Source organism: Mirounga angustirostris, unplaced genomic scaffold, assembly GCF_029215605.1.
Source record: "Mirounga angustirostris isolate CCGP_5_RB_7025 unplaced genomic scaffold, mMirAng1.0.hap1 SCAF_6, whole genome shotgun sequence".
NCBI classification, from domain to species: Eukaryota; Metazoa; Chordata; class Mammalia; order Carnivora; family Phocidae; genus Mirounga; species Mirounga angustirostris.
This window is the reverse complement of record NW_026991714.1, coordinates 97,156,880-97,170,391: the sequence shown is the minus strand read 5'-3', so window position 1 is coordinate 97,170,391 and position 13,512 is coordinate 97,156,880. Positions and strand designations below refer to the sequence as shown.

General features: G+C 35.4%; 1 protein-coding gene across 1 annotated transcript in view; it reads left to right on the top strand.

Moving 5' to 3' along the window:
* CTNNA3 (catenin alpha 3) overlaps positions 1 to 13,512 on the top strand; it is a 1,789,288-nt gene that overhangs the window by 500,099 nt on the left and 1,275,677 nt on the right. The window lies entirely within an intron of this gene.

Here is a 13,512-nt window from a genome sequence, read left to right as displayed (position 1 = left end):
TCTTAGGAATATTAGAAATGCTGTCTAAATTTAGACACATGCAAAAATATTTGTTTCAAGGTGCTTTTGGTTTCATTTCATATGTCTTCATATATGATATATTCATTTCACATGTACATGTTTATATCCATCTATGGAATATCTATGCCAGTTCTTACATTCAAATCTTATTGCTGTTTTTAAAATGAAGAAAGAAGACATTGCCTTGAAGACATTGTCAAGCATTTATTGATCATAAAGCCTCTTAAATAATAGAGCTAAACAACATAAAGGATTTATATATATTTAATATATAATAATAATATATTTATAAAATATTTTGCTCATCTGCCTTACAAATGGAATAATTAAAGAATTATGAAGATACATTTTGAAATTTATTAGTTACAAAGCATATGACTTTTTGGGTGTGAGGTTAAAGATTTAAGATTGTTCAGTATAAGTAATTTATGTGAATAATTGAAATGTGCTAAAATTAGTTAATGAGTTTTAAGGCTCCTTCTGCACATATGATGTATCTCCATACTCTTAATATTTGATGACTTTGGCTCCTGACCAAAAATCTCTTGCCTGTCAAGAAATCAGAGTTGTAAAGCAGATTTTGTTAATAAGAAGAACATGTTATAACATCATGTCCTGCTTCTGAAGCTAGAATAGTTCCATTTTTAGCATATGATATATTCTTTTTTTAATTTCCAGTATGACAAAGCATAAGAAATAGAAAATTATATAAGGCAAGCATGAACCCAGAGAGCATATAATATATTCTTAGTTAAAGATTTTTTAAGGGAATTCATCAATTATAAGGAACTCAAAAGACAGTATTGTATTGTATTGGATTTCCTTCTCCCATGATCTGTAAACTATTAAAATTATTCTCATATTTATAGATAAAAATACAATTACATATAAGTTTATTTTATCTATAAATTATAAAATTATAGATAAATTCACTTTATCAGATATAAAGTTGTTTTATTCCTTTAGATGCAAAAGCAAACAGATACACATGCATAGTTACCCACATACATAGTCAGGGATGGCCATGTAATTGTGGAGCTTGATGCAAAATGAAAATGCAAGTATTCTTGTTCAAAAGCAGAGGAAATAACTCTTTTTCCTTTTTCACAGTCTTGATTGACCCGAGAAAGGTGATTTTTATTTGCTGTTTAACGTTTGGTTCCCTAGTACATAGGGATACTTATGGGAACATGCAGACCCTCACAGGTATCTGTGGCCCTTCCCCATGACTGTGACCCATTTTGCCTTGTGCCAAGACCGTCACCGGAAGTGGAGGGGGCAGCAGTTGTCGGGTGGGGGAGCAGGTGGCTAAGGACCTGTACCTGGAAGGCAGAACTAAATGTGAGTCTAGGACATATGCTTCTACTCCATCAGACTTCACTAATATACTCAAATTCAGAGATAAAATTGTTAAAAATTTCAAGACTGTGATAGCAGAGTATTAAAGGCAAACCATGGGGTTTCTTTCTGAGGATGGGACCCTATGTGCCATCACATGCCCCTGAAGTTGGTCCTGTGCATCATAAATACATATCACGTAAGTGGTTTTATGGCTCTCTTCAACTTTGGGTTAAAAACTATTCATACCAAAGGTGAAGTGATGGGAGCATTCTGCCCTGGGTGCAATCATTAAGCAGGTGCATTATATCTAGATATTTATAAGCAATAATAAAACCAACTGAAAGTTGGCCTGCTTTTTACTGTCACCATGTTTAGCAGTTCTAAATATTAAGTGATAAAATGTTTTTCTCAAAATTCTTTTGTTTTTCTAAGTTCTAAACAATTACTGTGGTTATAATTGATGTTTAATAATATGTACATATGATTCAAATTGCACATTTTATGATTATACTTTAATAGCCATTATATTCCTTATGCATTTAAATAGCAGTTTCAAAATAATGATGACACAAAGACAAAGAACTAGAAATAGAGTCACTTCAATTCTGTTATTTTATGTGGTCACATGGAACTTAAATTTAAAAATTATGACAATGAAACAGTATGAATTTCCATGGGTAATATTTATGTTAAGTAAATGCAGATTTTATGCATGTGAAGTTCATATGTGAAATCTTTTTTTTTCACTCGTGAAATATTTTATTGAATTTGAGTACTAACTTTGAAATTTGTTTTCTCTTTAAGATTTGTCTATTGCTTTAAAGTTAACAAATTGGAAAATAATGATTATTACTGAAAAGTAATTTTGTCATACAGAGAATAGAGGTGCTTAAATATCCACTGCAAGTATAAAATATGCTATGTGAGGCACCGAAAATACATATGTATTTTTCTAAGTTTTACTGCTCTTTTTCTTAACAAGGATTTCCTTTGATACTCAGTTTCAAGGTCCATTTGTCAAGTACACAAAACTTATATTACTAATATACTTCTGTTAGATATGTTGGCTTTAAAACAAGGTAAGTTCTGTGTTAGAAGAATGAAGTGGAAAGAAATTTTTTCATTTATAATATGCAAATAATTAAGATCAGAGGTAAGTAGCTTTTTAAAATCATGTCCAGATAATTATCTTAACTCATATATATTTTTTAAGGGTAGACTCAATTAGGAATTTAAATGTTTTTCAGTTATTTAGTTGATTAGATTACACTACTCTTCATACTTGATAGAGGCTGTTTTCTTCTTCCTTCTTCCTTCCCCCATGTTTCCTCTTCTCCTCTTCTGGCAAAGGAGAGTAAATACCCCTGAAATACCTCTTGGTCATGGCGCTTCCCCATTTTTAGCTCTTATCCCTGTTGGAATTCCTGTGTTTACTCCTCTGCCATCTCTGCTGGACAGAAGCTCTAAGAGAATGAGGATTATCTCCCTTGCCCTTAAAACAGAGACTTTCAGGTAGCAGGGGCTCAGTAGTTATTATTTGGATACAGGTAAATTGAATTTAGTGCTTGCTTCATCTCATTTTTTAAATTAAAATGACAATGTGCCTAAAGCAATTAATTTGTATTTATTTTTTATATTAAATGATTGCCATGGAAAAAATATAGGGAGGATTAATGATAAGAGCAGAAGCATAGAAAAGGAAGAAGAACAAAGGTGAGAAAGCTGTTCTTTGGGTGATCTTAGTATATTTATATATTCCTTTCTCTTAGGATATAATATTAAATACTTGTTGAGGAAGGCATTTTTCTTTTTTTTTAAGGGAAGGAAATAATTATTGTGTGTGGGTAATGTCTGGTGATCTGCCCTAATGTTGGTATAGAGGTCAGAGCAGGAGGAGCTAAATTTATGCAGTGGTGGTCCACATGATCAGAAATACATTTATATGCACATTATGTTAACATTCTATTGTAAGTACAACCCATTAATAATAAAAAAATATGAATTTGTAATATTATGAGAAAGCACTTCAAAAACAATGTAATAGCTCTTTTTCATATACAAGTGCTGTATTTTAGGTCTAATACTAGTATCTTGACCTACACAGTGAATATTGGAATTAAACAGCAGCAACCAATCTGGAAAAACTGTGGGGAATATTTTCAGAACACATTCCCAGGTTTATTTTTATTCCCGGTTTATATCACAAATGATGCTTCTTTATACCTTTCATCAGCTTTAATGAAAGGGAATGTACTTTCCTGGTATTAGCTGAACTCAACCTTTCTCAGAATTTGCTCAAAGATTTTAGGATAGCTGTTGTACTTCAGACTTCAACTTCCAGTTTAAGGAATGCTTTGTCTCATTTGGTGGGCCTGGTTTGCTTTTCAGATTAGTTAGGAGCTTTTGTAATTGGGCTGTTGATAGAGTAAATGCTTGATGATTATCGAGACATAATAAAGATAACTGTGAAAACTTAAAGCAAGATTAACACTCATTATAATCTGTGGATGTTTTATGTGAATGTGACTTCAAGGCTTCAAATTTTGTAAGCCTGTTGAGTACAGAGAAGTTCAGCAGTGGGAAATGAATGTAGTTTATGTTTTCTCAGGCTCAGTCCACATGACCAGTTTGAGTCTAGATGACTTTACTTTCTTCTTCTTTTTTTTTTTTTAAAGATTTTATTTATTTATTTGAGAATGAGAGAATGAGAGACAGAGAGCATGAGAGGGTCAGAGGGAGAAGCAGACTCCCCGCTGGGCAGGGAGCCCGATGCGGGACTTGATCCCGGGACTCCAGGATCATGACCTGAGCTGAAGGCAGTCGCTTAACCAACTAAGCCACCCAGGCGCCCTAGATGACTTTACTTTCTTAAACAGATAAGTAAGTCTTCATCATTTTTTTGACTGAAATTCTGTTTAGTAAGTTCAATGTCTTGTGACATTAGTAAGAAATTAGTAGGAAATGAAACCAGATGGATCCATAACTTATGATAAAACAGACAACCACTTACCACTTTAATGATTATATATATATTTGTCCCAATATTTTCCATATATAGATAGTAATAATTATTTTACATCTGTAGTTCAAAAGTCTGACACAAGTCTCACTGGGATAAAAAAGGAAGTGTTAGCAATGCTGCATTCTTTTCTGGAGTCTGTAGGGAGAAATCAATTTCTTTGCCTTTTCCACCTTCTAGAGGCCATCCATATTCCTTGGTTCTTTCTCCATCTTCACAGCCAGCAATGTCACACTTCTCTGACTCTTTCTGTCCCTGTATCTCTTTCTCTGACCCCAGCCAGGAAATGTTTTCTACTTTTTAGGACTCATGTGATTAGATAGGGCCCACCCAGATTATCCAGGATAGTCATGCCATCTCATGGCTCTTAGCCTTATTTACATCTGCAAAGTTCCTTTTGTCATGTAAGGTCCTGGGAATTAGGGTGTGAGCATCTCTGGGAGCCCTATGACATACATTAATACCAGTCTTTCTTAGTCTCTTCTGTGGAATCGTCAATACTCCTTGCATTTTGAATCTATTATAGTAGTTAGTATCCCTTACTTACTTTAGGCTTTATGCAGGCAAATCTATTGTTTGTCTATTTTATTTACTATTTTATCTCAAGCCCCAGGCACAATACTTGGCATTAGAAAAAGCTAGATTGTATTTTTGAATGAAAAATAAAATGAAATTATTGCATATTGTATATGCCATATAATGGAGAGACAGCTTCTCTGACATTAAATGAAATGAGTTCCAAGCATCTCTCAATTTATATGATAGACTGCCTGTTATAAAAGGTCTTATTTTGCAAAGTATAGGTCTTTTCTAAAAATCAGTGTGAATATTCAGAAACATAATTTTCTCATCACAGTCTCTTCATTTGGATGCCCATCCAGATATATTCCAAAACAAGATTTTTACTAATTAAAAAATATACTCCAGAGAATATTCAGAATCAGATAAAGTTTAACTTTTGTTTTTTAAAACTTAGAAGTATATTTTTCTAAGGTATTTCTGCTGTTTTTCTTATACCTCCAGGATTGGTTAGACCTAGTCCATCTTCTCTGATGTACAGGGTAAATAAGGAATTCTTCATGTGGTTGGGGCAGAGCAAGGAGGCTCTCTAAAGAAGGAAGGGTTTTAGAGGGAAATCAGTTTTTTTTTTTTTTAAATGATAGTCTTTCTGTAATTGGTGAAAACAAAGTTGGAGGTGGGTAGCCATCATACTTTATTCTAAGAATCAGTAGACATGGATATTTCTTCAGGAGTGGGTTGAAATCATGTTGATATTGTTAAGTTTGGATGTGTTGCTGGACAAGTCTTCACGTGATGTAGAATCCTTGGTAAACTTAACACTGAGATTGGTACTTTACTCTAGGGGTTATTAGAGAGTTTAGTGAATGATAGCTAAAGTAAATGAGTCAGGTCTGGCTGTATGCAGGGAGCAATTTGCATTTCCAGACCTCTACTTGCCCAATATTTTCTTTTTTTGGTGTCTTATGTGAAAGTGCATTATTGGTTCTCATTATATACTTGTTGAGTGAGTAAATAATCAAATGGACTGGCTTTTGTTATTCAGAGCCCTATTTCATTTGTAAGTCCTGGGTTTAATGTGTTCCCTCTCCTGGGGAATTCTAAAGATTCACTAAGGCCAACAAAGAGATGTTAAGGGGTTTTTCTTCATTAAAAGTCCTCTACCTCTTTTCTGAAATCCATTTTAGAAATAATTTCAGCCTTATTTGTCATAATGATAAGATAAAGCAGTTAGGATGATCTATATGTAATGAGTTTTTTAATACTGGAGACAAGTTAAAATTAAAATTCTAGAAATCTAAAGGCGGCTTCCAAATCTTCTTTTCTTTTTTCTTTGTTTTTTCTTTGCTTTCTTTTCTTTTCTCTCTCCCTCGTTTCCTTCATTCCTTCTTCCTTCCTTCCTTCCTTCCTTCCTTCCTTCCTTCCTTCCTTCCTTCCTTCCATCCATCCATTCTTTCACATAACTGGCTTTTCTAACACAAAGAAGAAGGCAGAGACTTAGACAAAATGTGAAGATGGAGGAATTTATCCCAAATGAAAGAACAAGATAAGGCCATGGCTAGAGATCTAAGTGAAACAGATATAAATAACATGCCTGATGGAGAACTTAAAGCAACAATCATAGGGATACTCACTGGGCTTGAGAAAAGAATAGAAGACATCAATCAGCAAGATCCTGAACACAGATATAAAAGAGTTATAAAAGAATCAATCAGAGATGAAAACTGCAATAAACAAGATTAGAAACACACCTGATGCAATGAACAGCAGGCTGGAAGAAGAAGAGAAATGAATTAATGACCCTGAAGACAAAGTAATGAAAAGCAATGAAGCTGAACAAAAGAGAGAAAGAAGAATTGTGTAACACAAGAATAGACTTAGGGAACTCAATGACTCCATCAAACAGAATAACATTCTCATTATAGAGGTCCCAGAAGAACAAGAAAGGGGGCAAAAAATTCATTTGATGAGATAATAGCTGAAAACTTTCCTAATCTGGGGAAGGAAACAGACATCCAGATCCAGGAGGCACAGAGGACTCCCAACATTTTAAAAAAAATCAGGCCAACACCAAGATATATTGTAATTAAATTTGCAAATATACTGATAAAGAAAAAATCTTAAAGCAGAAAAACAGAAGAAGTCATTGACTTACAAGGGAAAACCCATAAGAGTAGCTGGAGATTTTTCAACAGAACTTGGCAAGCTGGAAGAGAATGGCATATATATTGAAAGTGCTGAATGGGAAAAATCTGCAGCCAAGAATACTCTATCCAGCAAAGCTATCATTCAGAATAGAAGGAGAGATAAAGAGTTTCCTAAACAAAAACTAAAGCGTTCATGACTACTAAATTAGCCCTGCAAGAAATATTAAATGGGACCCTTTGAGTGGAAAGGAGAGACCAAAAATAACAGTATAAAGGCAGGAAACACAAAAGCAGTAAAAATTTTCTGTAAAAATCAGTCAAGGAACTCACACAGAAAAGGATATAACATATGATAACATATACCTAAAACATGGGGAGGAGAGGAGAAAAGAATTTGTTCAAACTTGAATGACCATCAGCTTAATATAGACTGCTATTTACAGAAGAAGTATATACAAGCCTAGTGGTAATCATATATCAAAAACCACTGGGGCACCTGGATGGCTCAGTCAGTTAAATGGCTGCCTTCAGCTCGGGTCATGTTCTTGGGGTCCTGGGATCGAGGCCTGTGTCGGGCTCCTTGCTCAGCAGGGAGTCTGCTTCCCCTCTGCCCCTCCCCCTGCTCGTGCTCTCTCTCTCTCTCTCTCTCTCTCACTTACTGCCAAAAAGACCCCACTAATAAACATGCAAAGAATAAAGAAAAAGAAATCCAAATATATCACTAAAGAAAATTAGCAAAAAATGAAAACAAAAAAGACAAGAAGGATCAGAGAAAATCTCCAGAAACAATGAAACAATTAATAAAATGGCAATAAATACATATCTGTTAATAATTACTTTGAATGCAAGACTAAATGCTCCTATCAAAACAAGCCAAATTTAAATTAAAGCCTTTCTTCAATGCTAACCAATTATGAGTCACTCATAATATCACCTTAGCTATTTTATCTTTATAAATCAGTTTCCATTTGTGATATTGTGTTTCATAATAAGAAGTATATATTTGGTATTTGCCCCTTTTCTGACATAGAGCTCCTAAAATCCTCAGAATTTTATAAGTGATGAGAGTGATAAAGATCTTCTGTTATATTAATGAGATGGCTTTGGATCTAAGGATGAGGGTTGGTTGCCAGGAAACCAACCCTATGATCAGAGGATTACAACTCTCAGTATCACTCCCTGACCTCCTGGGGAGAGGGGAAGGGCTGGAGGTTGAATTTAATCACGAGGGGACAATGATTTAATCAATCATGCCTATTTAATGAAGCCTCCATAAAACCAAAGGATAGGGTTCAGACCTTTCAGATTGGTGAACACAATGAGGAATAGTGGCACGCTCGAAGGACATATCTTGTGCCCCTTTCCCACATATCTTGTCCTGTGCATCTCTTCCATTTGGCTGTTTTTGAGCTATATATACACTGGTAATCTAGTAAGTAAAATGCTTCTCTGAGTTCTGTGAGTTGCTCTAACAAATTTATTGAACCTGAGAAGGGGGTCATAGTAACCTCTGGTTTATAGCCAGTTGATCAGAAGTACAGGTAGCAACCCAGACTTGGAGTTGGCATCTGAAGTGTTGGCAGGAGGGTGGTGGTGGTGACAAATTTGTAGTACTGGACTCTTTTTTTTAAAAATTTATTTATTTTATTTTAGAGAAAGCATGAACAGGAGGGGCAGAAGGAGAGGCAGAGGGAGAGAGAATCTCAAGCAGACTCTGTGGTGAGCTCAGAGCCCAAAGTGGGGCTCCATCTCATGACCCCAAGATCACAACCTGAGCCAAAACCAAGAGTCAGATGTTCAACCGACTGTGCCACCCTGGTGCCCTGTACTAAACTCTGAACCTATGGAATCTGATGCTATTTCTAGATAGATGGTATCAGAATTGAGTTGAACTCTGGACCACCCAGCTGATGTTCTGAGAACTGCTTGTTGGCATGGGGGAATCTCTCCCCTGCCACACTGGAATTATTAGCAGAATCTTTTATCATTGAAACATATTTTTGAATGAATTTGTAGTTAGGCTCTGAAAAAAAAGTTATCTTACCTTTGTGATGTAAGTTTAGGATCAAAGGCCAACCTGTAGCTTTATTTCTGTGCTGAAGTAGGTTTAGCAGGGTCAGACATGGATAAGCAACTTACGTAGTTGATTTGCTGGGCTATTTGCTATACTTAATAATTAATTGGAGAAGACTATTAGCGATCTACAAATTACAGATTGTCCCATCATATTTTGGTTCATTTTTTGCATCATAAATTTTCATATATGTGTTTGAGTCTTGTAACCACAACAAAATAGCTTATTGAATTCTCGACATGAATTTACTCACTTGTTTTCTTCTGAAAGATAAATTGAAACTAGGTTTGACTAAGTGTTTTCCTTAGAGATAACTATCACACTTTGTATCCGACAAAACTCAACCAAGGTTGTTGATTGACAATACTTCATCAATCCAATAAGTTGTGGGTGGCCTCTGTAGCTAGGAATGGTCCTTAGATGACATCCAGAAAGAAAACAGGGATCTCAGCCCTATAAGCACAAGGAACTGAATCTTTCAACAACCCAAATGGGCAAGTGAACAGATTCTCCCCCTGAGCCTCCCAAAAGAAACAGCCCAGGGGCGCCTGGGTGCTCAGTCCGTTAAGCGTCTGCCTTTGGCTCAAGTCATGATCCCAGGGTCCTGGGATTGAGCCCCGCATCGAGCCCTGCATCGGGCTCCTTGCTCAGCGGGGAGCCTGCTTTTCCCTCTGCCAGCCACTCCCCCTACTTGTGCTCTCTCTCTCTCTCTGATGAATAAATAAATAAAATTGTAAAAAAAAAAAAAAAGAAAAGAAAGAAAGAAACAGCCCAGCTGACACTGGTTTTAGCCCAATGTCCTATTTCTGACCTATAGAACTGTAAGGCAATAAATTGGTATTATTTAAGCCATGAAGTTTGTGTTAATTTGTTACAACCACAATCGAAAATTAATACATGATCTTAATCAGGGGTCATGTAGTTTACTTTTGTACAGAAACTGTGTGAGCAAATTTGAAATCTTATGTGAAATGAATTGCTGCATTTATGTAGTAAAAATGTAGATATATTAATTCTGAAATGTGTATTTAAATCTCAGGAAAAGCAATCAGTTTTATAGAAATACCAAATATTGATTTTGAGTGTACTTATGTATCTCACATAAGATTTAGCATGAAGTAATTAAAATGCCCGAAAACCATTTAATGGTATAAACACCACGAACTGTTGTGGTGCTACACAATGGAAAATATAATTTAGTGTTTTTTTTTGGAGCCAGTGCAAACTAGAATAATATGTGAGCCACATGTAATTTAAAATTTTCTAATAGCCACATGCAATAAAATGAACAGGTAAAAACAATAAATGTTATTTAATTAAATATATGCAAAATATTTCAAAATGTAGTCATAAACATTATTAGTGAGGTAGTTCACAGTCTTTTTAGTACTATGTTCTTGATATCTGGTGTGCATTTTGCATCTATAGTACATCTGGACCAGCCACATTTCAAGTGGTCAGTAGCACATGTGGTTAGTAGCTACCATATTGGACACCACAGCTCTATGCAGAAATGCCTTCTCCACCATAGAGTTTTTGATGCCTGATCATCTCCATGTTTCTACCACTTTAATAATGATGCTGTTAGAAAAGGTAACAAAAGAAAAAAGAGACAGAATACTTAGGGAGACCAAGAGCTATAACATCATACTGTCATTTCTGGTGTTACCCAGTAAAAATAGGCTACTGATTTTATACTAGTATATTGGAAAAACCCCAAAACTTTCCATATGTGGTAAATTACATTTTCCAAAATGGTCACAATAATATCTCCATTTTACATATTCTTTTTTGGTATGATTGCCTTTCCTCCATCATTAGGTTGAGTTTAATACCCTTCTTGAATCTGGGCTTGTCTTAATGACTTGTTTTTTTCTTTTTTCTTTTTTTTAAGATTTATTTATTTATGTGACAGAGAGCAAGAGAGCACAAGCAGGGGGTGCTGCAGAGGGAGAGGGAGAAGCAGCCTCCCTGCCGAGGGGGAGCCTGAGGCAGGGCTCGATCCCAGGACCCTGGGATCATAACCTGAGCAGAAGGCAGATGCTTAACTGACTGAGCCACCCAGTCACCCCCATAATGAATGACTTGTTTGATCACTTAAATGTGACAGAAGCCACATTCTGGGACTTCTAAGACTAACAAATTCTTTCAGATTTCACCTAACTCTCTTAGAATGATCAATCTTGGGACACCATCTCAGAACACAGTTGCTATATTGTAGGAAACCCAACCCACACAGAGAGTCCAAAACCAGGTAGGCACCCTGGCTGACAGCCTCACCTGAGTTTTCACCCAAAAAGTCACCATCAGCTACCAGCACTGTGAATATGCTATCTTGGATGGCCAACCCAAATGGCTGCAACTAAGGCCAAACCTTGACTTCGGCTGCATAGAGATTTGATGTGTGAAATCCTAGCTGAGTTCAGTCATACTTCAGAACCATGAGAAAGAATAAAAAGTTGTTGCTTTTAACCACTAAGTTTTGGGATGGCTTCTTATACAGCAATAGATAATCAGAATACTATAGAATCTGATTGGGAAAGGGTTTACTTGGAGAAGAGCATAAAGAATCAGAACCACACTAACACCAAATGTTACTACCTAGAAGGTACAGAGGACAGAGTTAGTTCCCTTAGTGATAGTGGTCAAGGGTTATTAACAAAAGCTTTTTGAGGAGGAAGATAAAATTGATAATTACTAAGTAGATGTATATATGGAAATATGTTAATAGATCCTATTATGAAGTATAGATTTAATTAATCTCCACAAATCTTTCATAGTCTTTAAGTCCTGTGTTAAAAGTGAAACAACTGTAGGTATCCTTATAACAGAGATCTGAAGTGGGTAAACCTTATCTAACTGTAAGTGTTAAGATTCTTGTGCCCAGGGCACCTGGGTGGCTCAGTTGGTTAAGCGTCTGCCTTCAGCTCAGGTCATTGGGATCGAGTCCCGCATCAGGCTTTCTGCTCAGCGGGGAATCTGCTTCTCCCTCTGCCCCTCACCCTGCTCTTGTGCTCTCTCTCTCACTCTCTCTTTCTCAAATAAATAAATAAATAAAATATTAAAAAAAAAAGATTCTTGTGCCCAATGTGAAAACAAAACAAAAAACTAGGGAAGTGACCCTTGTGCAGAATTCCATTTTAACAAGGCTTATTTGTGTCTGGGTGCACTTATGCCAAAATGAAATCTGTAACTGCATTTAAGAAGTGACTTTGAAACTTTTCCAGGTAATCCATAAATGGTATTCTCAAAATGTGGATGATGATCACCTGCTGTCTTTAGTGGTATTGAATCGGAATCATTGAATACTAAGTGATTATGTAATCTATGCTGCAGAATAGTTACAGGCAAATGTTTATTCAGCTTCTTATGGTTACTAAGTTTCTTTTCCTCCTTGGCAATTTTAAGCATAGTAGCAGGGGCTCAGAAAGAGAACTATGCAACACCCCCACAAAGTTGGCAGTATGGAAGTTGGCCTACAACTGGGGAGAGAAAAATAATTCTTTTCTTTGGTGCATAGTAGAGATATGATCATCATTTTTTATGATATATTATGTTGTTTTTTGTAAAAGCAGCTCTTCCTAATTTTACAACTCCTTTACAAATATTGACTGCTCCTTTTTATTCAGTTTGACCTTTGTATAAAACCTAAAAGCTTGTAAAGTAGAACTAACCGAACCTATTTGATGATTACTTTTATTTTATATTTAGTTGTTCATACTGTACCAGGAAGCCTTCCCATATTCTCTCATTTTTAGGTTATTATAGTGTTCCAGGAATGCCTCTCAAAGACTAGAAACTAAAATTAAAAAAAAAAAAGCTTTTATTTGGAAATAATTATATATTCAAAGAAAGTTGCAAAGGTAGTACAGAGAGATTTTGTGTACCTATTTCCCAGTTCCCACATTGGTTGTATCTTATGTGACTGTAGTATGATATAAAAACTAGGAAGTTGGCATATTGTTATAACTTATGTGTATAGTTCTATCACATGTATAGATTCAGAAACCACCAGCACCATAGGAAAGATACAGAAATATTTCATCACTATGAATATCTACTTCTTGCTACCACTTTATATTCACATTTACCCCTCCAAACTTCTCCTTCCTGCCTGCCCCCCATCATCCATAACCCCTGGAAAATACTAATCTAAATATTTTTAAAAATATTTTATAAATTAAAAAAATTTTATAAATGAGATCAAACAGTGTGTGATCTTTTGAGACTGGCTTTTTTCACTCAGTTGTGTATTAATAGTTTACTTTTTTTTTATTGCTGAGTAGTATCCCATGGTATGGATGCACCATATATTTTTAACCATATACCTATTGAAGGACAATTTTGTTTTTTCTAATTTGGATCTATTACAAATAAAACTTCTATGAACA